This window comes from Triturus cristatus, chromosome 2_1 (assembly GCF_964204655.1).
Source record: "Triturus cristatus chromosome 2_1, aTriCri1.1, whole genome shotgun sequence".
NCBI classification, from domain to species: domain Eukaryota; kingdom Metazoa; phylum Chordata; class Amphibia; order Caudata; family Salamandridae; genus Triturus; species Triturus cristatus.
The window spans coordinates 936,180,617-936,204,620 of NC_140581.1; positions in this window are offsets into that span (position 1 = coordinate 936,180,617).

A 24,004-nucleotide genomic window follows, 5' to 3' on the forward strand; every position below is an offset into this window, starting at 1 on the left:
TGTTGGTCTTGCAGGACCTACGGAATGTAGGACTGCGATGACTGAGTGAATGAGCAATGAGGAATGGCTTCCCTGTATTTGTGGTGAAGAGGGAATGTTTGGAAGGTAAACAGCAAGGTGAATGTATCAAAGCATACATGTTTACTGAGTGGTTGAGTGTGTGACACCTGTCTCTATGAAGGGACATGTGAGAGAGGAACAGCAGCTCCATAGTCCTCGGATGGGAGAGGAAGCACAGATGAATATTTCCCTCAAATGAAAACACTCACACCTCCTCAAAGCTGACAAGTGCGATATGATGCTTTGCAGGTATAAGGAATTACCACGTTTGGTGCATAAAAATGTAATTTTAGTGAGGTTTTCCCAGAATGTCAGTAGCGCACTCTTTGTGAGGGTGCTTTAGGCCATAAATGTCAGGCACACCTCTGGGGGTATGCAGCCAAGAAAAACTTTGGGACGCTTGTTCCAGGTATCTGCCGGAAGGAAAGAAAGATACTAGGGAAAAGTTACAGAGGGAGCTAGGCTGCACAACATTTGGTCACGGTTGGACAGAAATCTTTAGTAGGGACTTTTGACAACCCCTCACTGTGGGACCAGGATCCCCATACCTCGTGCCTCTGACACCTTTTATGACATCTGGATACCACCATCTCATTACCTCTCAAATGTTCCATCCTGGTACCCCAGCTTTGGTAGTGCACCAACCACGTTTCAATCCTTTGAGGAATAAAAACTATGGGTAGCCCCCCCAAAATTAACCAGAAACCATGTCATTCTGTACCCCATCACCCTTTATAATGCACCCCCAAACCCCTTTTAATACTGCTACCCCACACAGACACACCCCCTACACACACAGACCCCACACACAGGCACACCCCACACTCACCCACCACACCCCCCCACACACACAGACAACCCCCCACACACACAGCCCACCCACACAGACAACCCCCCACACACAGACAACCCCCCACACAGACACACACCCCCACCGACACACCCCGACAACCCACACATACAGACACACCCCCTACAGGCACACCCCACCCACACAGACACACCGACAACCCCCCACACAGACACACCCACACCGACACACACAGACACCCCGCCCACACACACAGCCCACACTGACAACCCCCGCTCACACACAGACAACCCCCCACACAGACACACCCACACCGACACACACAGACACCCCACACCAACACCGCCCACACACACACACACCCCACACAGACACACCCTGCCCACACACACAACCCCCACACACACACACACCCCGCTCACACACTCTGACACACCCCGCCCACACACACACACCCCACACAGACACACCCCGCCCACACAGACACACCCCGCCCACACAGACACACCCACACCCCACACAGACACACCCCCCACAGACACACCCCCCACAGACACACCCCCCACACAGACACACCACCACACACCCCCACACAGACACACCACCACACACCCCCACACACAGACACACACACCCACAGACACACCCCCACACACAGACACACACACACCCCACACAGACACACACACACCCCACACTTACCACTGCTGGACTTCTCTGGCTCCACCCACTCTGCCTAGACTCCTCCTATTCACTCTATCCTCCATCCACCCACTTTGCCAGGCATGACTCCACTCTTACAGGACACACAGACACACCCCCTATACACACACACACACATTTTACTTACCAATTGGTGTGTTTGGCCCACCTCCAATTTACCTCTGCTGGACCACCATCAGTCATCTGGTGCCGAACCCGGGATTTGAACCCTAAGTCTCTGGCTGGAAGTCAGGAACTTACCCACTGGACCACACCGGTTTCCATGTCTGAAGCGTATCAAATCGTCCCTATAGCATGGTCATCCTTTTGATGTGCAATACAAGCCACAGGCAATGACACCAGGGCCTATATGTTGTTTATAGTTACTACTGCAACACTTTAGACCACCAGGAGCTATAGCTCAATGGTAAGTCTTGTGCCTGTGGTTATAAAGGATCTCACAGGACAAGGGTTCAAGTCCCGCAAACGCTGTCAAAGTGTCATAAGTTGGCAACATTTCAAATTCTTCTTTTATTTTCATTTCCTAATTTTAATTTCACTTGTAAAAACAGAGGAGAAAAGTGGCCACTCTTTTTGGCACGTGCGCCTCAAAATTACAAATCTTTTCCCTCATGACTTTCCACCAATCCCCCTTTATCTCAAGCAGGTGCAATAGGGGCAATGCCTTATCATCCTTTATCAATGCATTCATTATTTGTCCTTTAAATTTGGTATAATGTGGAGCGCAAATGTGGCCTCTGGGGCTTTAACTGATTAGAAGAATGCGAGGAAGGTGCTACACGGATAGGAAAATAGGTTGGATGGGGGTTATTTTTCATTTTGGTGTGAGCCAATCTCTCAAATCAGAGGTTTGGTGCCTATGAGGTTGGCTAGGAATAAAGGTCAGGAATGAGCTGTGGCTAATGAAATGATGGGTAAAGTTTGATGCAAGTGAAACTCCCTTTATTAGTTGCAATAAGAAGGTAGAAAGGTTGTTTTCTTCAAGAGGCAGAAAATGTTAGAGTCAGGCCTTTGCTTCAGCGGGTCTGCATCATGCCTGCTGCATCAGGACAAAGCAAAGCACAGCGCTGGGCTGGGCTGGGCTGGGCTGGGCTGGGCTGGGCTGGGCTGGGCCTTTATACACCCCCTTCCTTCCTTCCTTTGAAGGACGCCCACAAACGCCCACGAACGCCCAGCTACTGTAAAGAGGATGACTGCAGGCAATTTGGGACCCTGCTAAATGAGGGTGACGTCCCCATGTGCGGCCTCCAAGTGGAAAACTCCTTAGCCTAAGGTAGGTAGGCTGCTTTTGAATTTGACTGAAGACCATATGCGTGAGGTGGTATCAAGGCACAAGACGCCGACCATAACAGAAGAAAGGTAGCTTGGGAGAACAATATTTGCATTGGACAGCCTTCTTCCCATTCCCACTATTATGCTGCAGTTACTGTGTAGCGTTACTAGAGGGCAGCAGTATGAATATAAGAGCACACCAAGGGGGAGGTTTCAATTTGTTTCGCGCTGCTTTAGCTCCACAATAGTGACACAAACTAGCGCAAATTTTATTTTTTCTGATTTTCTTTCCAGCGCAAAACTGCTTTTGCGCTGGAAAGTGCCCTGTACGGAGCGCAAAGCACTGCTTTGGGTAACTTTGCGCCAAGGGGGCATTACATGGGTGGTACATGGGTGTTTCCATGCCGCAACCCATGCTTTTTGATGCAAAACCATATTCACAAAGATTTGAAAACATGGTTTTGCGCCAAAAGTTAACGCCCCTTCAAAGGAGGTGCAAACAGGAGAAATGCATTCATTTCTATGTGCTTTTCTCACTTTCCATGCGTACTTCACTGTGCAGCATGTATGCAAGGTGGGAAACCTTTGCATCGTGCCTAGCATAGTATTTTGTACAGGAAAGGTACCCTTCCTGTACAAAACCTACGCTACACTCATGCACACACCCTAGCGCTGCGGCGCTAAGCTATGTGCATGGCGCACGGCAGCTGAAATCAGCGCCGGCGCAAGGGAAAGACAAGGAGAGAGAGCCAAATCTTTAAAAATATGGCGCACTCCTGCTCATTCCCGGTCACGTAACGCAGCGCAGCCACGCAGGGTGCTGCGCTACGTTGCGTGACATTTAAAAAAATCTTCCCCCAAGGCTTTTTTTCCGCTTGCTGACATACCTCTTGTTCATGTTGGTCTTGCAGGACCTACGGAATGTAGGACTGCGATGACTGAGTGAATGAGCAATGAGGAATGGCTTCCCTGTATTTGTGGTGAAGAGGGAATGTTTGGAAGGTAAACAGCAAGGTGAATGTATCAAAGCATACATGTTTACTGAGTGGTTGAGTGTGTGACACCTGTCTCTATGAAGGGACATGTGAGAGAGGAACAGCAGCTCCATAGTCCTCGGATGGGAGAGGAAGCACAGATGAATATTTCCCTCAAATGAAAACACTCACACCTCCTCAAAGCTGACAAGTGCGATATGATGCTTTGCAGGTATAAGGAATTACCACGTTTGGTGCATAAAAATGTAATTTTAGTGAGGTTTTCCCAGAATGTCAGTAGCGCACTCTTTGTGAGGGTGCTTTAGGCCATAAATGTCAGGCACACCTCTGGGGGTATGCAGCCAAGAAAAACTTTGGGACGCTTGTTCCAGGTATCTGCCGGAAGGAAAGAAAGATACTAGGGAAAAGTTACAGAGGGAGCTAGGCTGCACAACATTTGGTCACGGTTGGACAGAAATCTTTAGTAGGGACTTTTGACAACCCCTCACTGTGGGACCAGGATCCCCATACCTCGTGCCTCTGACACCTTTTATGACATCTGGATACCACCATCTCATTACCTCTCAAATGTTCCATCCTGGTACCCCAGCTTTGGTAGTGCACCAACCACGTTTCAATCCTTTGAGGAATAAAAACTATGGGTAGCCCCCCCAAAATTAACCAGAAACCATGTCATTCTGTACCCCATCACCCTTTATAATGCACCCCCAAACCCCTTTTAATACTGCTACCCCACACAGACACACCCCCTACACACACAGACCCCACACACAGGCACACCCCACACTCACCCACCACACCCCCCCACACACACAGACAACCCCCCACACACACAGCCCACCCACACAGACAACCCCCCACACACAGACAACCCCCCACACAGACACACACCCCCACACACAGACAACCCCCCACACAGACACACACCCCCACCGACACACCCCGACAACCCACACATACAGACACACCCCCTACAGGCACACCCCACCCACACAGACACACCGACAACCCCCCACACAGACACACCCACACCGACACACACCCCGCCCACACACACACCGCCCACACTGACAACCCCCGCTCACACACAGACAACCCCCCACACAGACACACCCACACCGACACACACAGACACCCCACACCAACACCGCCCACACACACACACACCCCACACAGACACACCCTGCCCACACACACAACCCCCACACACACATCCCCCGCTCACACACACACCCCGCTCACACACACTGACACACCCCCACACAGACACACCCTGCCCACACACACACACCCCACACAGACACACCACCACACACCCCCACACACAGACACACCCCCACACACACAGACACACACACCCACACCCCCCACAGACACACCCTACCCCAGACACACCCACACCCCACACAGACACACCCCACACTTACCACTGCTGGACTTCTCTGGCTCCACCCACTCTGCCTAGACTCCTCCTATTCACTCTATCCTCCATCCACCCACTTTGCCAGGCATGACTCCACTCTTACAGGACACACAGACACACCCCCTATACACACACACACACATTTTACTTACCAATTGGTGTGTTTGGCCCACCTCCAATTTACCTCTGCTGGACCACCATCAGTCATCTGGTGCCGAACCCGGGATTTGAACCCTAAGTCTCTGGCTGGAAGTCAGGAACTTACCCACTGGACCACACCGGTTTCCATGTCTGAAGCGTATCAAATCGTCCCTATAGCATGGTCATCCTTTTGATGTGCAATACAAGCCACAGGCAATGACACCAGGGCCTATATGTTGTTTATAGTTACTACTGCAACACTTTAGACCACCAGGAGCTATAGCTCAATGGTAAGTCTTGTGCCTGTGGTTATAAAGGATCTCACAGGACAAGGGTTCAAGTCCCGCAAACGCTGTCAAAGTGTCATAAGTTGGCAACATTTCAAATTCTTCTTTTATTTTCATTTCCTAATTTTAATTTCACTTGTAAAAACAGAGGAGAAAAGTGGCCACTCTTTTTGGCACGTGCGCCTCAAAATTACAAATCTTTTCCCTCATGACTTTCCACCAATCCCCCTTTATCTCAAGCAGGTGCAATAGGGGCAATGCCTTATCATCCTTTATCAATGCATTCATTATTTGTCCTTTAAATTTGGTATAATGTGGAGCGCAAATGTGGCCTCTGGGGCTTTAACTGATTAGAAGAATGCGAGGAAGGTGCTACACGGATAGGAAAATAGGTTGGATGGGGGTTATTTTTCATTTTGGTGTGAGCCAATCTCTCAAATCAGAGGTTTGGTGCCTATGAGGTTGGCTAGGAATAAAGGTCAGGAATGAGCTGTGGCTAATGAAATGATGGGTAAAGTTTGATGCAAGTGAAACTCCCTTTATTAGTTGCAATAAGAAGGTAGAAAGGTTGTTTTCTTCAAGAGGCAGAAAATGTTAGAGTCAGGCCTTTGCTTCAGCGGGTCTGCATCATGCCTGCTGCATCAGGACAAAGCAAAGCACAGCGCTGGGCTGGGCTGGGCTGGGCTGGGCTGGGCTGGGCTGGGCTGGGCTGGGCTGGGCCTTTATACACCCCCTTCCTTCCTTCCTTTGAAGGACGCCCACAAACGCCCACGAACGCCCAGCTACTGTAAAGAGGATGACTGCAGGCAATTTGGGACCCTGCTAAATGAGGGTGACGTCCCCATGTGCGGCCTCCAAGTGGAAAACTCCTTAGCCTAAGGTAGGTAGGCTGCTTTTGAATTTGACTGAAGACCATATGCGTGAGGTGGTATCAAGGCACAAGACGCCGACCATAACAGAAGAAAGGTAGCTTGGGAGAACAATATTTGCATTGGACAGCCTTCTTCCCATTCCCACTATTATGCTGCAGTTACTGTGTAGCGTTACTAGAGGGCAGCAGTATGAATATAAGAGCACACCAAGGGGGAGGTTTCAATTTGTTTCGCGCTGCTTTAGCTCCACAATAGTGACACAAACTAGCGCAAATTTTATTTTTTCTGATTTTCTTTCCAGCGCAAAACTGCTTTTGCGCTGGAAAGTGCCCTGTACGGAGCGCAAAGCACTGCTTTGGGTAACTTTGCGCCAAGGGGGCATTACATGGGTGGTACATGGGTGTTTCCATGCCGCAACCCATGCTTTTTGATGCAAAACCATATTCACAAAGATTTGAAAACATGGTTTTGCGCCAAAAGTTAACGCCCCTTCAAAGGAGGTGCAAACAGGAGAAATGCATTCATTTCTATGTGCTTTTCTCACTTTCCATGCGTACTTCACTGTGCAGCATGTATGCAAGGTGGGAAACCTTTGCATCGTGCCTAGCATAGTATTTTGTACAGGAAAGGTACCCTTCCTGTACAAAACCTACGCTACACTCATGCACACACCCTAGCGCTGCGGCGCTAAGCTATGTGCATGGCGCACGGCAGCTGAAATCAGCGCCGGCGCAAGGGAAAGACAAGGAGAGAGAGCCAAATCTTTAAAAATATGGCGCACTCCTGCTCATTCCCGGTCACGTAACGCAGCGCAGCCACGCAGGGTGCTGCGCTACGTTGCGTGACATTTAAAAAAATCTTCCCCCAAGGCTTTTTTTCCGCTTGCTGACATACCTCTTGTTCATGTTGGTCTTGCAGGACCTACGGAATGTAGGACTGCGATGACTGAGTGAATGAGCAATGAGGAATGGCTTCCCTGTATTTGTGGTGAAGAGGGAATGTTTGGAAGGTAAACAGCAAGGTGAATGTATCAAAGCATACATGTTTACTGAGTGGTTGAGTGTGTGACACCTGTCTCTATGAAGGGACATGTGAGAGAGGAACAGCAGCTCCATAGTCCTCGGATGGGAGAGGAAGCACAGATGAATATTTCCCTCAAATGAAAACACTCACACCTCCTCAAAGCTGACAAGTGCGATATGATGCTTTGCAGGTATAAGGAATTACCACGTTTGGTGCATAAAAATGTAATTTTAGTGAGGTTTTCCCAGAATGTCAGTAGCGCACTCTTTGTGAGGGTGCTTTAGGCCATAAATGTCAGGCACACCTCTGGGGGTATGCAGCCAAGAAAAACTTTGGGACGCTTGTTCCAGGTATCTGCCGGAAGGAAAGAAAGATACTAGGGAAAAGTTACAGAGGGAGCTAGGCTGCACAACATTTGGTCACGGTTGGACAGAAATCTTTAGTAGGGACTTTTGACAACCCCTCACTGTGGGACCAGGATCCCCATACCTCGTGCCTCTGACACCTTTTATGACATCTGGATACCACCATCTCATTACCTCTCAAATGTTCCATCCTGGTACCCCAGCTTTGGTAGTGCACCAACCACGTTTCAATCCTTTGAGGAATAAAAACTATGGGTAGCCCCCCCAAAATTAACCAGAAACCATGTCATTCTGTACCCCATCACCCTTTATAATGCACCCCCAAACCCCTTTTAATACTGCTACCCCACACAGACACACCCCCTACACACACAGACCCCACACACAGGCACACCCCACACTCACCCACCACACCCCCCCACACACACAGACAACCCCCCACACACACAGCCCACCCACACAGACAACCCCCCACACACAGACAACCCCCCACACAGACACACACCCCCACCGACACACCCCGACAACCCACACATACAGACACACCCCCTACAGGCACACCCCACCCACACAGACACACCGACAACCCCCCACACAGACACACCCACACCGACACACACAGACACCCCGCCCACACACACAGCCCACACTGACAACCCCCGCTCACACACAGACAACCCCCCACACAGACACACCCACACCGACACACACAGACACCCCACACCAACACCGCCCACACACACACACACCCCACACAGACACACCCTGCCCACACACACAACCCCCACACACACACACACCCCGCTCACACACTCTGACACACCCCGCCCACACACACACACCCCACACAGACACACCCCGCCCACACAGACACACCCCGCCCACACAGACACACCCACACCCCACACAGACACACCCCCCACAGACACACCCCCCACAGACACACCCCCCACACAGACACACCACCACACACCCCCACACAGACACACCACCACACACCCCCACACACAGACACACACACCCACAGACACACCCCCACACACAGACACACACACACCCCACACAGACACACACACACCCCACACTTACCACTGCTGGACTTCTCTGGCTCCACCCACTCTGCCTAGACTCCTCCTATTCACTCTATCCTCCATCCACCCACTTTGCCAGGCATGACTCCACTCTTACAGGACACACAGACACACCCCCTATACACACACACACACATTTTACTTACCAATTGGTGTGTTTGGCCCACCTCCAATTTACCTCTGCTGGACCACCATCAGTCATCTGGTGCCGAACCCGGGATTTGAACCCTAAGTCTCTGGCTGGAAGTCAGGAACTTACCCACTGGACCACACCGGTTTCCATGTCTGAAGCGTATCAAATCGTCCCTATAGCATGGTCATCCTTTTGATGTGCAATACAAGCCACAGGCAATGACACCAGGGCCTATATGTTGTTTATAGTTACTACTGCAACACTTTAGACCACCAGGAGCTATAGCTCAATGGTAAGTCTTGTGCCTGTGGTTATAAAGGATCTCACAGGACAAGGGTTCAAGTCCCGCAAACGCTGTCAAAGTGTCATAAGTTGGCAACATTTCAAATTCTTCTTTTATTTTCATTTCCTAATTTTAATTTCACTTGTAAAAACAGAGGAGAAAAGTGGCCACTCTTTTTGGCACGTGCGCCTCAAAATTACAAATCTTTTCCCTCATGACTTTCCACCAATCCCCCTTTATCTCAAGCAGGTGCAATAGGGGCAATGCCTTATCATCCTTTATCAATGCATTCATTATTTGTCCTTTAAATTTGGTATAATGTGGAGCGCAAATGTGGCCTCTGGGGCTTTAACTGATTAGAAGAATGCGAGGAAGGTGCTACACGGATAGGAAAATAGGTTGGATGGGGGTTATTTTTCATTTTGGTGTGAGCCAATCTCTCAAATCAGAGGTTTGGTGCCTATGAGGTTGGCTAGGAATAAAGGTCAGGAATGAGCTGTGGCTAATGAAATGATGGGTAAAGTTTGATGCAAGTGAAACTCCCTTTATTAGTTGCAATAAGAAGGTAGAAAGGTTGTTTTCTTCAAGAGGCAGAAAATGTTAGAGTCAGGCCTTTGCTTCAGCGGGTCTGCATCATGCCTGCTGCATCAGGACAAAGCAAAGCACAGCGCTGGGCTGGGCTGGGCTGGGCTGGGCTGGGCTGGGCTGGGCTGGGCCTTTATACACCCCCTTCCTTCCTTCCTTTGAAGGACGCCCACAAACGCCCACGAACGCCCAGCTACTGTAAAGAGGATGACTGCAGGCAATTTGGGACCCTGCTAAATGAGGGTGACGTCCCCATGTGCGGCCTCCAAGTGGAAAACTCCTTAGCCTAAGGTAGGTAGGCTGCTTTTGAATTTGACTGAAGACCATATGCGTGAGGTGGTATCAAGGCACAAGACGCCGACCATAACAGAAGAAAGGTAGCTTGGGAGAACAATATTTGCATTGGACAGCCTTCTTCCCATTCCCACTATTATGCTGCAGTTACTGTGTAGCGTTACTAGAGGGCAGCAGTATGAATATAAGAGCACACCAAGGGGGAGGTTTCAATTTGTTTCGCGCTGCTTTAGCTCCACAATAGTGACACAAACTAGCGCAAATTTTATTTTTTCTGATTTTCTTTCCAGCGCAAAACTGCTTTTGCGCTGGAAAGTGCCCTGTACGGAGCGCAAAGCACTGCTTTGGGTAACTTTGCGCCAAGGGGGCATTACATGGGTGGTACATGGGTGTTTCCATGCCGCAACCCATGCTTTTTGATGCAAAACCATATTCACAAAGATTTGAAAACATGGTTTTGCGCCAAAAGTTAACGCCCCTTCAAAGGAGGTGCAAACAGGAGAAATGCATTCATTTCTATGTGCTTTTCTCACTTTCCATGCGTACTTCACTGTGCAGCATGTATGCAAGGTGGGAAACCTTTGCATCGTGCCTAGCATAGTATTTTGTACAGGAAAGGTACCCTTCCTGTACAAAACCTACGCTACACTCATGCACACACCCTAGCGCTGCGGCGCTAAGCTATGTGCATGGCGCACGGCAGCTGAAATCAGCGCCGGCGCAAGGGAAAGACAAGGAGAGAGAGCCAAATCTTTAAAAATATGGCGCACTCCTGCTCATTCCCGGTCACGTAACGCAGCGCAGCCACGCAGGGTGCTGCGCTACGTTGCGTGACATTTAAAAAAATCTTCCCCCAAGGCTTTTTTTCCGCTTGCTGACATACCTCTTGTTCATGTTGGTCTTGCAGGACCTACGGAATGTAGGACTGCGATGACTGAGTGAATGAGCAATGAGGAATGGCTTCCCTGTATTTGTGGTGAAGAGGGAATGTTTGGAAGGTAAACAGCAAGGTGAATGTATCAAAGCATACATGTTTACTGAGTGGTTGAGTGTGTGACACCTGTCTCTATGAAGGGACATGTGAGAGAGGAACAGCAGCTCCATAGTCCTCGGATGGGAGAGGAAGCACAGATGAATATTTCCCTCAAATGAAAACACTCACACCTCCTCAAAGCTGACAAGTGCGATATGATGCTTTGCAGGTATAAGGAATTACCACGTTTGGTGCATAAAAATGTAATTTTAGTGAGGTTTTCCCAGAATGTCAGTAGCGCACTCTTTGTGAGGGTGCTTTAGGCCATAAATGTCAGGCACACCTCTGGGGGTATGCAGCCAAGAAAAACTTTGGGACGCTTGTTCCAGGTATCTGCCGGAAGGAAAGAAAGATACTAGGGAAAAGTTACAGAGGGAGCTAGGCTGCACAACATTTGGTCACGGTTGGACAGAAATCTTTAGTAGGGACTTTTGACAACCCCTCACTGTGGGACCAGGATCCCCATACCTCGTGCCTCTGACACCTTTTATGACATCTGGATACCACCATCTCATTACCTCTCAAATGTTCCATCCTGGTACCCCAGCTTTGGTAGTGCACCAACCACGTTTCAATCCTTTGAGGAATAAAAACTATGGGTAGCCCCCCCAAAATTAACCAGAAACCATGTCATTCTGTACCCCATCACCCTTTATAATGCACCCCCAAACCCCTTTTAATACTGCTACCCCACACAGACACACCCCCTACACACACAGACCCCACACACAGGCACACCCCACACTCACCCACCACACCCCCCCACACACACAGACAACCCCCCACACACACAGCCCACCCACACAGACAACCCCCCACACACAGACAACCCCCCACACAGACACACACCCCCACACACAGACAACCCCCCACACAGACACACACCCCCACCGACACACCCCGACAACCCACACATACAGACACACCCCCTACAGGCACACCCCACCCACACAGACACACCGACAACCCCCCACACAGACACACCCACACCGACACACACCCCGCCCACACACACACCGCCCACACTGACAACCCCCGCTCACACACAGACAACCCCCCACACAGACACACCCACACCGACACACACAGACACCCCACACCAACACCGCCCACACACACACACACCCCACACAGACACACCCTGCCCACACACACAACCCCCACACACACATCCCCCGCTCACACACACACCCCGCTCACACACACTGACACACCCCCACACAGACACACCCTGCCCACACACACACACCCCACACAGACACACCACCACACACCCCCACACACAGACACACCCCCACACACACAGACACACACACCCACACCCCCCACAGACACACCCTACCCCAGACACACCCACACCCCACACAGACACACCCCACACTTACCACTGCTGGACTTCTCTGGCTCCACCCACTCTGCCTAGACTCCTCCTATTCACTCTATCCTCCATCCACCCACTTTGCCAGGCATGACTCCACTCTTACAGGACACACAGACACACCCCCTATACACACACACACACATTTTACTTACCAATTGGTGTGTTTGGCCCACCTCCAATTTACCTCTGCTGGACCACCATCAGTCATCTGGTGCCGAACCCGGGATTTGAACCCTAAGTCTCTGGCTGGAAGTCAGGAACTTACCCACTGGACCACACCGGTTTCCATGTCTGAAGCGTATCAAATCGTCCCTATAGCATGGTCATCCTTTTGATGTGCAATACAAGCCACAGGCAATGACACCAGGGCCTATATGTTGTTTATAGTTACTACTGCAACACTTTAGACCACCAGGAGCTATAGCTCAATGGTAAGTCTTGTGCCTGTGGTTATAAAGGATCTCACAGGACAAGGGTTCAAGTCCCGCAAACGCTGTCAAAGTGTCATAAGTTGGCAACATTTCAAATTCTTCTTTTATTTTCATTTCCTAATTTTAATTTCACTTGTAAAAACAGAGGAGAAAAGTGGCCACTCTTTTTGGCACGTGCGCCTCAAAATTACAAATCTTTTCCCTCATGACTTTCCACCAATCCCCCTTTATCTCAAGCAGGTGCAATAGGGGCAATGCCTTATCATCCTTTATCAATGCATTCATTATTTGTCCTTTAAATTTGGTATAATGTGGAGCGCAAATGTGGCCTCTGGGGCTTTAACTGATTAGAAGAATGCGAGGAAGGTGCTACACGGATAGGAAAATAGGTTGGATGGGGGTTATTTTTCATTTTGGTGTGAGCCAATCTCTCAAATCAGAGGTTTGGTGCCTATGAGGTTGGCTAGGAATAAAGGTCAGGAATGAGCTGTGGCTAATGAAATGATGGGTAAAGTTTGATGCAAGTGAAACTCCCTTTATTAGTTGCAATAAGAAGGTAGAAAGGTTGTTTTCTTCAAGAGGCAGAAAATGTTAGAGTCAGGCCTTTGCTTCAGCGGGTCTGCATCATGCCTGCTGCATCAGGACAAAGCAAAGCACAGCGCTGGGCTGGGCTGGGCTGGGCTGGGCTGGGCTGGGCTGGGCTGGGCTGGGCTGGGCTGGGCCTTTATACACCCCCTTCCTTCCTTCCTTTGAAGGAGGCCCACAAACGCCCACGAACGCCCAGCTACTGTAAAGAGGATGACTGCAGGCAATTTGGGACCCTGCTAAATGAGGGTGACGTCCCCATGTGCGGCCTCCAAGTGGAAAACTCCTTAGCCTAAGGTAGGTAGGCTGCTTTTGAATTTGACTGAAGACCATATGCGTGAGGTGGTATCAAGGCACAAGACGCCGACCATAACAGAAGAAAGGTAGCTTGGGAGAACAATATTTGCATTGGACAGCCTTCTTCCCATTCCCACTATTATGCTGCAGTTACTGTGTAGCGTTACTAGAGGGCAGCAGTATGAATATAAGAGCACACCAAGGGGGAGGTTTCAATTTGTTTCGCGCTGCTTTAGCTCCACAATAGTGACACAAACTAGCGCAAATTTTATTTTTTCTGATTTTCTTTCCAGCGCAAAACTGCTTTTGCGCTGGAAAGTGCCCTGTACGGAGCGCAAAGCACTGCTTTGGGTAACTTTGCGCCAAGGGGGCATTACATGGGTGGTACATGGGTGTTTCCATGCCGCAACCCATGCTTTTTGATGCAAAACCATATTCACAAAGATTTGAAAACATGGTTTTGCGCCAAAAGTTAACGCCCCTTCAAAGGAGGTGCAAACAGGAGAAATGCATTCATTTCTATGTGCTTTTCTCACTTTCCATGCGTACTTCACTGTGCAGCATGTATGCAAGGTGGGAAACCTTTGCATCGTGCCTAGCATAGTATTTTGTACAGGAAAGGTACCCTTCCTGTACAAAACCTACGCTACACTCATGCACACACCCTAGCGCTGCGGCGCTAAGCTATGTGCATGGCGCACGGCAGCTGAAATCAGCGCCGGCGCAAGGGAAAGACAAGGAGAGAGAGCCAAATCTTTAAAAATATGGCGCACTCCTGCTCATTCCCGGTCACGTAACGCAGCGCAGCCACGCAGGGTGCTGCGCTACGTTGCGTGACATTTAAAAAAATCTCCCCCCAAGGCTTTTTTTCCGCTTGCTGACATACCTCTTGTTCATGTTGGTCTTGCAGGACCTACGGAATGTAGGACTGCGATGACTGAGTGAATGAGCAATGAGGAATGGCTTCCCTGTATTTGTGGTGAAGAGGGAATGTTTGGAAGGTAAACAGCAAGGTGAATGTATCAAAGCATACATGTTTACTGAGTGGTTGAGTGTGTGACACCTGTCTCTATGAAGGGACATGTGAGAGAGGAACAGCAGCTCCATAGTCCTCGGATGGGAGAGGAAGCACAGATGAATATTTCCCTCAAATGAAAACACTCACACCTCCTCAAAGCTGACAAGTGCGATATGATGCTTTGCAGGTATAAGGAATTACCACGTTTGGTGCATAAAAATGTAATTTTAGTGAGGTTTTCCCAGAATGTCAGTAGCGCACTCTTTGTGAGGGTGCTTTAGGCCATAAATGTCAGGCACACCTCTGGGGGTATGCAGCCAAGAAAAACTTTGGGACGCTTGTTCCAGGTATCTGCCGGAAGGAAAGAAAGATACTAGGGAAAAGTTACAGAGGGAGCTAGGCTGCACAACATTTGGTCACGGTTGGACAGAAATCTTTAGTAGGGACTTTTGACAACCCCTCACTGTGGGACCAGGATCCCCATACCTCGTGCCTCTGACACCTTTTATGACATCTGGATACCACCATCTCATTACCTCTCAAATGTTCCATCCTGGTACCCCAGCTTTGGTAGTGCACCAACCACGTTTCAATCCTTTGAGGAATAAAAACTATGGGTAGCCCCCCCAAAATTAACCAGAAACCATGTCATTCTGTACCCCATCACCCTTTATAATGCACCCCCAAACCCCTTTTAATACTGCTACCCCACACAGACACACCCCCTACACACACAGACCCCACACACAGGCACACCCCACACTCACCCACCACACCCCCCCACACACACAGACAACCCCCCACACACACAGCCCACCCACACAGACAACCCCCCACACACACACACACCCCCACCGACACACCCCGACAACCCACACATACCGACACACCCCCTACAGGCACACCCCACCCACACAGACACACCGACAACCCCCCACACAGACACACCCACACCGACACACACAGACACCCCGCCCACACACACACCGCCCACACTGACAACCCCCGCTCACACACAGACAACCCCCCACACAGACACACCCACACCGACACACACAGACACCCCACACCAACACCGCCCACACACACACACACCCCACACAGACACACCCTGCCCACACACACAACCCCCACACACACACACACCCCGCTCACACACTCTGACACACCCCGCCCACACACACACACCCCACACAGACACACCCCGCCCACACAGACACACCCACACCCCCCACAGACACACCCCCCACAGACACACCCCCCACACAGACACACCACCACACACCCCCACACAGACACACCACCACACACCCCCACACACAGACACACACACCCACAGACACACCCCCACACACAGACACACACACACCCCACACAGACACACCCCACACTTACCACTGCTGGACTTCTCTGGCTCCACCCACTCTGCCTAGACTCCTCCTATTCACTCTATCCTCCATCCACCCACTTTGCCAGGCATGACTCCACTCTTACAGGACACACAGACACACCCCCTATACACACACACACACATTTTACTTACCAATTGGTGTGTTTGGCCCACCTCCAATTTACCTCTGCTGGACCACCATCAGTCATCTGGTGCCGAACCCGGGATTTGAACCCTAAGTCTCTGGCTGGAAGTCAGGAACTTACCCACTGGACCACACCGGTTTCCATGTCTGAAGCGTATCAAATCGTCCCTATAGCATGGTCATCCTTTTGATGTGCAATACAAGCCACAGGCAATGACACCAGGGCCTATATGTTGTTTATAGTTACTACTGCAACACTTTAGACCACCAGGAGCTATAGCTCAATGGTAAGTCTTGTGCCTGTGGTTATAAAGGATCTCACAGGACAAGGGTTCAAGTCCCGCAAACGCTGTCAAAGTGTCATAAGTTGGCAACATTTCAAATTCTTCTTTTATTTTCATTTCCTAATTTTAATTTCACTTGTAAAAACAGAGGAGAAAAGTGGCCACTCTTTTTGGCACGTGCGCCTCAAAATTACAAATCTTTTCCCTCATGACTTTCCACCAATCCCCCTTTATCTCAAGCAGGTGCAATAGGGGCAATGCCTTATCATCCTTTATCAATGCATTCATTATTTGTCCTTTAAATTTGGTATAATGTGGAGCGCAAATGTGGCCTCTGGGGCTTTAACTGATTAGAAGAATGCGAGGAAGGTGCTACACGGATAGGAAAATAGGTTGGATGGGGGTTATTTTTCATTTTGGTGTGAGCCAATCTCTCAAATCAGAGGTTTGGTGCCTATGAGGTTGGCTAGGAATAAAGGTCAGGAATGAGCTGTGGCTAATGAAATGATGGGTAAAGTTTGATGCAAGTGAAACTCCCTTTATTAGTTGCAATAAGAAGGTAGAAAGGTTGTTTTCTTCAAGAGGCAGAAAATGTTAGAGTCAGGCCTTTGCTTCAGCGGGTCTGCATCATGCCTGCTGCATCAGGACAAAGCAAAGCACAGCGCTGGGCTGGGCTGGGCTGGGCTGGGCTGGGCTGGGCTGGGCTGGGCCTTTATACACCCCCTTCCTTCCTTCCTTTGAAGGAGGCCCACAAACGCCCACGAACGCCCAGCTACTGTAAAGAGGATGACTGCAGGCAATTTGGGACCCTGCTAAATGAGGGTGACGTCCCCATGTGCGGCCTCCAAGTGGAAAACTCCTTAGCCTAAGGTAGGTAGGCTGCTTTTGAATTTGACTGAAGACCATATGCGTGAGGTGGTATCAAGGCACAAGACGCCGACCATAACAGAAGAAAGGTAGCTTGGGAGAACAATATTTGCATTGGACAGCCTTCTTCCCATTCCCACTATTATGCTGCAGTTACTGTGTAGCGTTACTAGAGGGCAGCAGTATGAATATAAGAGCACACCAAGGGGGAGGTTTCAATTTGTTTCGCGCTGCTTTAGCTCCACAATAGTGACACAAACTAGCGCAAATTTTATTTTTTCTGATTTTCTTTCCAGCGCAAAACTGCTTTTGCGCTGGAAAGTGCCCTGTACGGAGCGCAAAGCACTGCTTTGGGTAACTTTGCGCCAAGGGGGCATTACATGGGTGGTACATGGGTGTTTCCATGCCGCAACCCATGCTTTTTGATGCAAAACCATATTCACAAAGATTTGAAAACATGGTTTTGCGCCAAAAGTTAACGCCCCTTCAAAGGAGGTGCAAACAGGAGAAATGCATTCATTTCTATGTGCTTTTCTCACTTTCCATGCGTACTTCACTGTGCAGCATGTATGCAAGGTGGGAAACCTTTGCATCGTGCCTAGCATAGTATTTTGTACAGGAAAGGTACCCTTCCTGTACAAAACCTACGCTACACTCATGCACACACCCTAGCGCTGCGGCGCTAAGCTATGTGCATGGCGCACGGCAGCTGAAATCAGCGCCGGCGCAAGGGAAAGACAAGGAGAGAGAGCCAAATCTTTAAAAATATGGCGCACTCCTGCTCATTCCCGGTCACGTAACGCAGCGCAGCCACGCAGGGTGCTGCGCTACGTTGCGTGACATTTAAAAAAATCTTCCCCCAAGGCTTTTTTTCCGCTTGCTGACATACCTCTTGTTCATGTTGGTCTTGCAGGACCTACGGAATGTAGGACTGCGATGACTGAGTGAATGAGCAATGAGGAATGGCTTCCCTGTATTTGTGGTGAAGAGGGAATGTTTGGAAGGTAAACAGCAAGGTGAATGTATCAAAGCATACATGTTTACTGAGTGGTTGAGTGTGTGACACCTGTCTCTATGAAGGGACATGTGAGAGAGGAACAGCAGCTCCATAGTCCTCGGATGGGAGAGGAAGCACAGATGAATATTTCCCTCAAATGAAAACACTCACACCTCCTCAAAGCTGACAAGTGCGATATGATGCTTTGCAGGTATAAGGAATTACCACGTTTGGTGCATAAAAATGTAATTTTAGTGAGGTTTTCCCAGAATGTCAGTAGCGCACTCTTTGTGAGGGTGCTTTAGGCCATAAATGTCAGGCACACCTCTGGGGGTATGCAGCCAAGAAAAACTTTGGGACGCTTGTTCCAGGTATCTGCCGGAAGGAAAGAAAGATACTAGGGAAAAGTTACAGAGGGAGCTAGGCTGCACAACATTTGGTCACGGTTGGACAGAAATCTTTAGTAGGGACTTTTGACAACCCCTCACTGTGGGACCAGGATCCCCATACCTCGTGCCTCTGACACCTTTTATGACATCTGGATACCACCATCTCATTACCTCTCAAATGTTCCATCCTGGTACCCCAGCTTTGGTAGTGCACCAACCACGTTTCAATCCTTTGAGGAATAAAAACTATGGGTAGCCCCCCCAAAATTAACCAGAAACCATGTCATTCTGTACCCCATCACCCTTTATAATGCACCCCCAAACCCCTTTTAATACTGCTACCCCACACAGACACACCCCCTACACACACAGACCCCACACACAGGCACACCCCACACTCACCCACCACACCCCCCCACACACACAGACAACCCCCCACACACACAGCCCACCCACACAGACACACCCCGACAACCCACACATACCGACACACCCCCTACAGGCACACCCCACCCACACAGACACACCGACAACCCCCCACACAGACACACCCACACCGACACACACAGACACCCCGCCCACACACACACCGCCCACACTGACAACCCCCGCTCACACACAGACAACCCCCCACACAGACACACCCACACCGACACACACAGACACCCCACACCAACACCGCCCACACACACACACACCCCACACAGACACACCCTGCCCACACACACAACCCCCACACACACACACACCCCGCTCACACACTCTGACACACCCCGCCCACACACACACACCCCACACAGACACACCCCACACAGACACACCCCGCCCACACAGACACACCCACACCCCACACAGACACACCCCCCACAGACACACCCCCCACAGACACACCCCCCACACAGACACACCACCACACACCCCCACACAGACACACCACCACACACCCCCACACACAGACACACACACCCACAGACACACCCCCACACACAGACACACACACACCCCACACAGACACACCCCACACTTACCACTGCTGGACTTCTCTGGCTCCACCCACTCTGCCTAGACTCCTCCTATTCACTCTATCCTCCATCCACCCACTTTGCCAGGCATGACTCCACTCTTACAGGACACACAGACACACCCCCTATACACACACACACACATTTTACTTACCAATTGGTGTGTTTGGCCCACCTCCAATTTACCTCTGCTGGACCACCATCAGTCATCTGGTGCCGAACCCGGGATTTGAACCCTAAGTCTCTGGCTGGAAGTCAGGAACTTACCCACTGGACCACACCGGTTTCCATGTCTGAAGCGTATCAAATCGTCCCTATAGCATGGTCATCCTTTTGATGTGCAATACAAGCCACAGGCAATGACACCAGGGCCTATATGTTGTTTATAGTTACTACTGCAACACTTTAGACCACCAGGAGCTATAGCTCAATGGTAAGTCTTGTGCCTGTGGTTATAAAGGATCTCACAGGACAAGGGTTCAAGTCCCGCAAACGCTGTCAAAGTGTCATAAGTTGGCAACATTTCAAATTCTTCTTTTATTTTCATTTCCTAATTTTAATTTCACTTGTAAAAACAGAGGAGAAAAGTGGCCACTCTTTTTGGCACGTGCGCCTCAAAATTACAAATCTTTTCCCTCATGACTTTCCACCAATCCCCCTTTATCTCAAGCAGGTGCAATAGGGGCAATGCCTTATCATCCTTTATCAATGCATTCATTATTTGTCCTTTAAATTTGGTATAATGTGGAGCGCAAATGTGGCCTCTGGGGCTTTAACTGATTAGAAGAATGCGAGGAAGGTGCTACACGGATAGGAAAATAGGTTGGATGGGGGTTATTTTTCATTTTGGTGTGAGCCAATCTCTCAAATCAGAGGTTTGGTGCCTATGAGGTTGGCTAGGAATAAAGGTCAGGAATGAGCTGTGGCTAATGAAATGATGGGTAAAGTTTGATGCAAGTGAAACTCCCTTTATTAGTTGCAATAAGAAGGTAGAAAGGTTGTTTTCTTCAAGAGGCAGAAAATGTTAGAGTCAGGCCTTTGCTTCAGCGGGTCTGCATCATGCCTGCTGCATCAGGACAAAGCAAAGCACAGCGCTGGGCTGGGCTGGGCTGGGCTGGGCTGGGCTGGGCTGGGCTGGGCTGGGCTGGGCCTTTATACACCCCCTTCCTTCCTTCCTTTGAAGGACGCCCACAAACGCCCACGAACGCCCAGCTACTGTAAAGAGGATGACTGCAGGCAATTTGGGACCCTGCTAAATGAGGGTGACGTCCCCATGTGCGGCCTCCAAGTGGAAAACTCCTTAGCCTAAGGTAGGTAGGCTGCTTTTGAATTTGACTGAAGACCATATGCGTGAGGTGGTATCAAGGCACAAGACGCCGACCATAACAGAAGAAAGGTAGCTTGGGAGAACAATATTTGCATTGGACAGCCTTCTTCCCATTCCCACTATTATGCTGCAGTTACTGTGTAGCGTTACTAGAGGGCAGCAGTATGAATATAAGAGCACACCAAGGGGGAGGTTTCAATTTGTTTCGCGCTGCTTTAGCTCCACAATAGTGACACAAACTAGCGCAAATTTTATTTTTTCTGATTTTCTTTCCAGCGCAAAACTGCTTTTGCGCTGGAAAGTGCCCTGTACGGAGCGCAAAGCACTGCTTTGGGTAACTTTGCGCCAAGGGGGCATTACATGGGTGGTACATGGGTGTTTCCATGCCGCAACCCATGCTTTTTGATGCAAAACCATATTCACAAAGATTTGAAAACATGGTTTTGCGCCAAAAGTTAACGCCCCTTCAAAGGAGGTGCAAACAGGAGAAATGCATTCATTTCTATGTGCTTTTCTCACTTTCCATGCGTACTTCACTGTGCAGCATGTATGCAAGGTGGGAAACCTTTGCATCGTGCCTAGCATAGTATTTTGTACAGGAAAGGTACCCTTCCTGTACAAAACCTACGCTACACTCATGCACACACCCTAGCGCTGCGGCGCTAAGCTATGTGCATGGCGCACGGCAGCTGAAATCAGCGCCGGCGCAAGGGAAAGACAAGGAGAGAGAGCCAAATCTTTAAAAATATGGCGCACTCCTGCTCATTCCCGGTCACGTAACGCAGCGCAGCCACGCAGGGTGCTGCGCTACGTTGCGTGACATTTAAAAAAATCTTCCCCCAAGGCTTTTTTTCCGCTTGCTGACATACCTCTTGTTCATGTTGGTCTTGCAGGACCTACGGAATGTAGGACTGCGATGACTGAGTGAATGAGCAATGAGGAATGGCTTCCCTGTATTTGTGGTGAAGAGGGAATGTTTGGAAGGTAAACAGCAAGGTGAATGTATCAAAGCATACATGTTTACTGAGTGGTTGAGTGTGTGACACCTGTCTCTATGAAGGGACATGTGAGAGAGGAACAGCAGCTCCATAGTCCTCGGATGGGAGAGGAAGCACAGATGAATATTTCCCTCAAATGAAAACACTCACACCTCCTCAAAGCTGACAAGTGCGATATGATGCTTTGCAGGTATAAGGAATTACCACGTTTGGTGCATAAAAATGTAATTTTAGTGAGGTTTTCCCAGAATGTCAGTAGCGCACTCTTTGTGAGGGTGCTTTAGGCCATAAATGTCAGGCACACCTCTGGGGGTATGCAGCCAAGAAAAACTTTGGGACGCTTGTTCCAGGTATCTGCCGGAAGGAAAGAAAGATACTAGGGAAAAGTTACAGAGGGAGCTAGGCTGCACAACATTTGGTCACGGTTGGACAGAAATCTTTAGTAGGGACTTTTGACAACCCCTCACTGTGGGACCAGGATCCCCATACCTCGTGCCTCTGACACCTTTTATGACATCTGGATACCACCATCTCATTACCTCTCAAATGTTCCATCCTGGTACCCCAGCTTTGGTAGTGCACCAACCACGTTTCAATCCTTTGAGGAATAAAAACTATGGGTAGCCCCCCCAAAATTAACCAGAAACCATGTCATTCTGTACCCCATCACCCTTTATAATGCACCCCCAAACCCCTTTTAATACTGCTACCCCACACAGACACACCCCCTACACACACAGACCCCACACACAGGCACACCCCACACTCACCCACCACACCCCCCCACACACACAGACAACCCCCCACACACACAGCCCACCCACACAGACAACCCCCCACACACAGACAACCCCCCACACAGACACACACCCCCACACACAGACAACCCCCCACACAGACACACACCCCCACCGACACACCCCGACAACCCACACATACAGACACACCCCCTACAGGCACACCCCACCCACACAGACACACCGACAACCCCCCACACAGACACACCCACACCGACACACACCCCGCCCACACACACACCGCCCACACTGACAACCCCCGCTCACACACAGACAACCCCCCACACAGACACACCCACACCGACACACACAGACACCCCACACCAACACCGCCCACACACACACACACCCCACACAGACACACCCTGCCCACACACACAACCCCCACACACACATCCCCCGCTCACACACACACCCCGCTCACACACACTGACACACCCCCACACAGACACACCCTGCCCACACACACACACCCCACACAGACACACCACCACACACCCCCACACACAGACACACCCCCACACACACAGACACACACACCCACACCCCCCACAGACACACCCTACCCCAGACACACCCACACCCCACACAGACACACCCCACACTTACCACTGCTGGACTTCTCTGGCTCCACCCACTCTGCCTAGACTCCTCCTATTCACTCTATCCTCCATCCACCCACTTT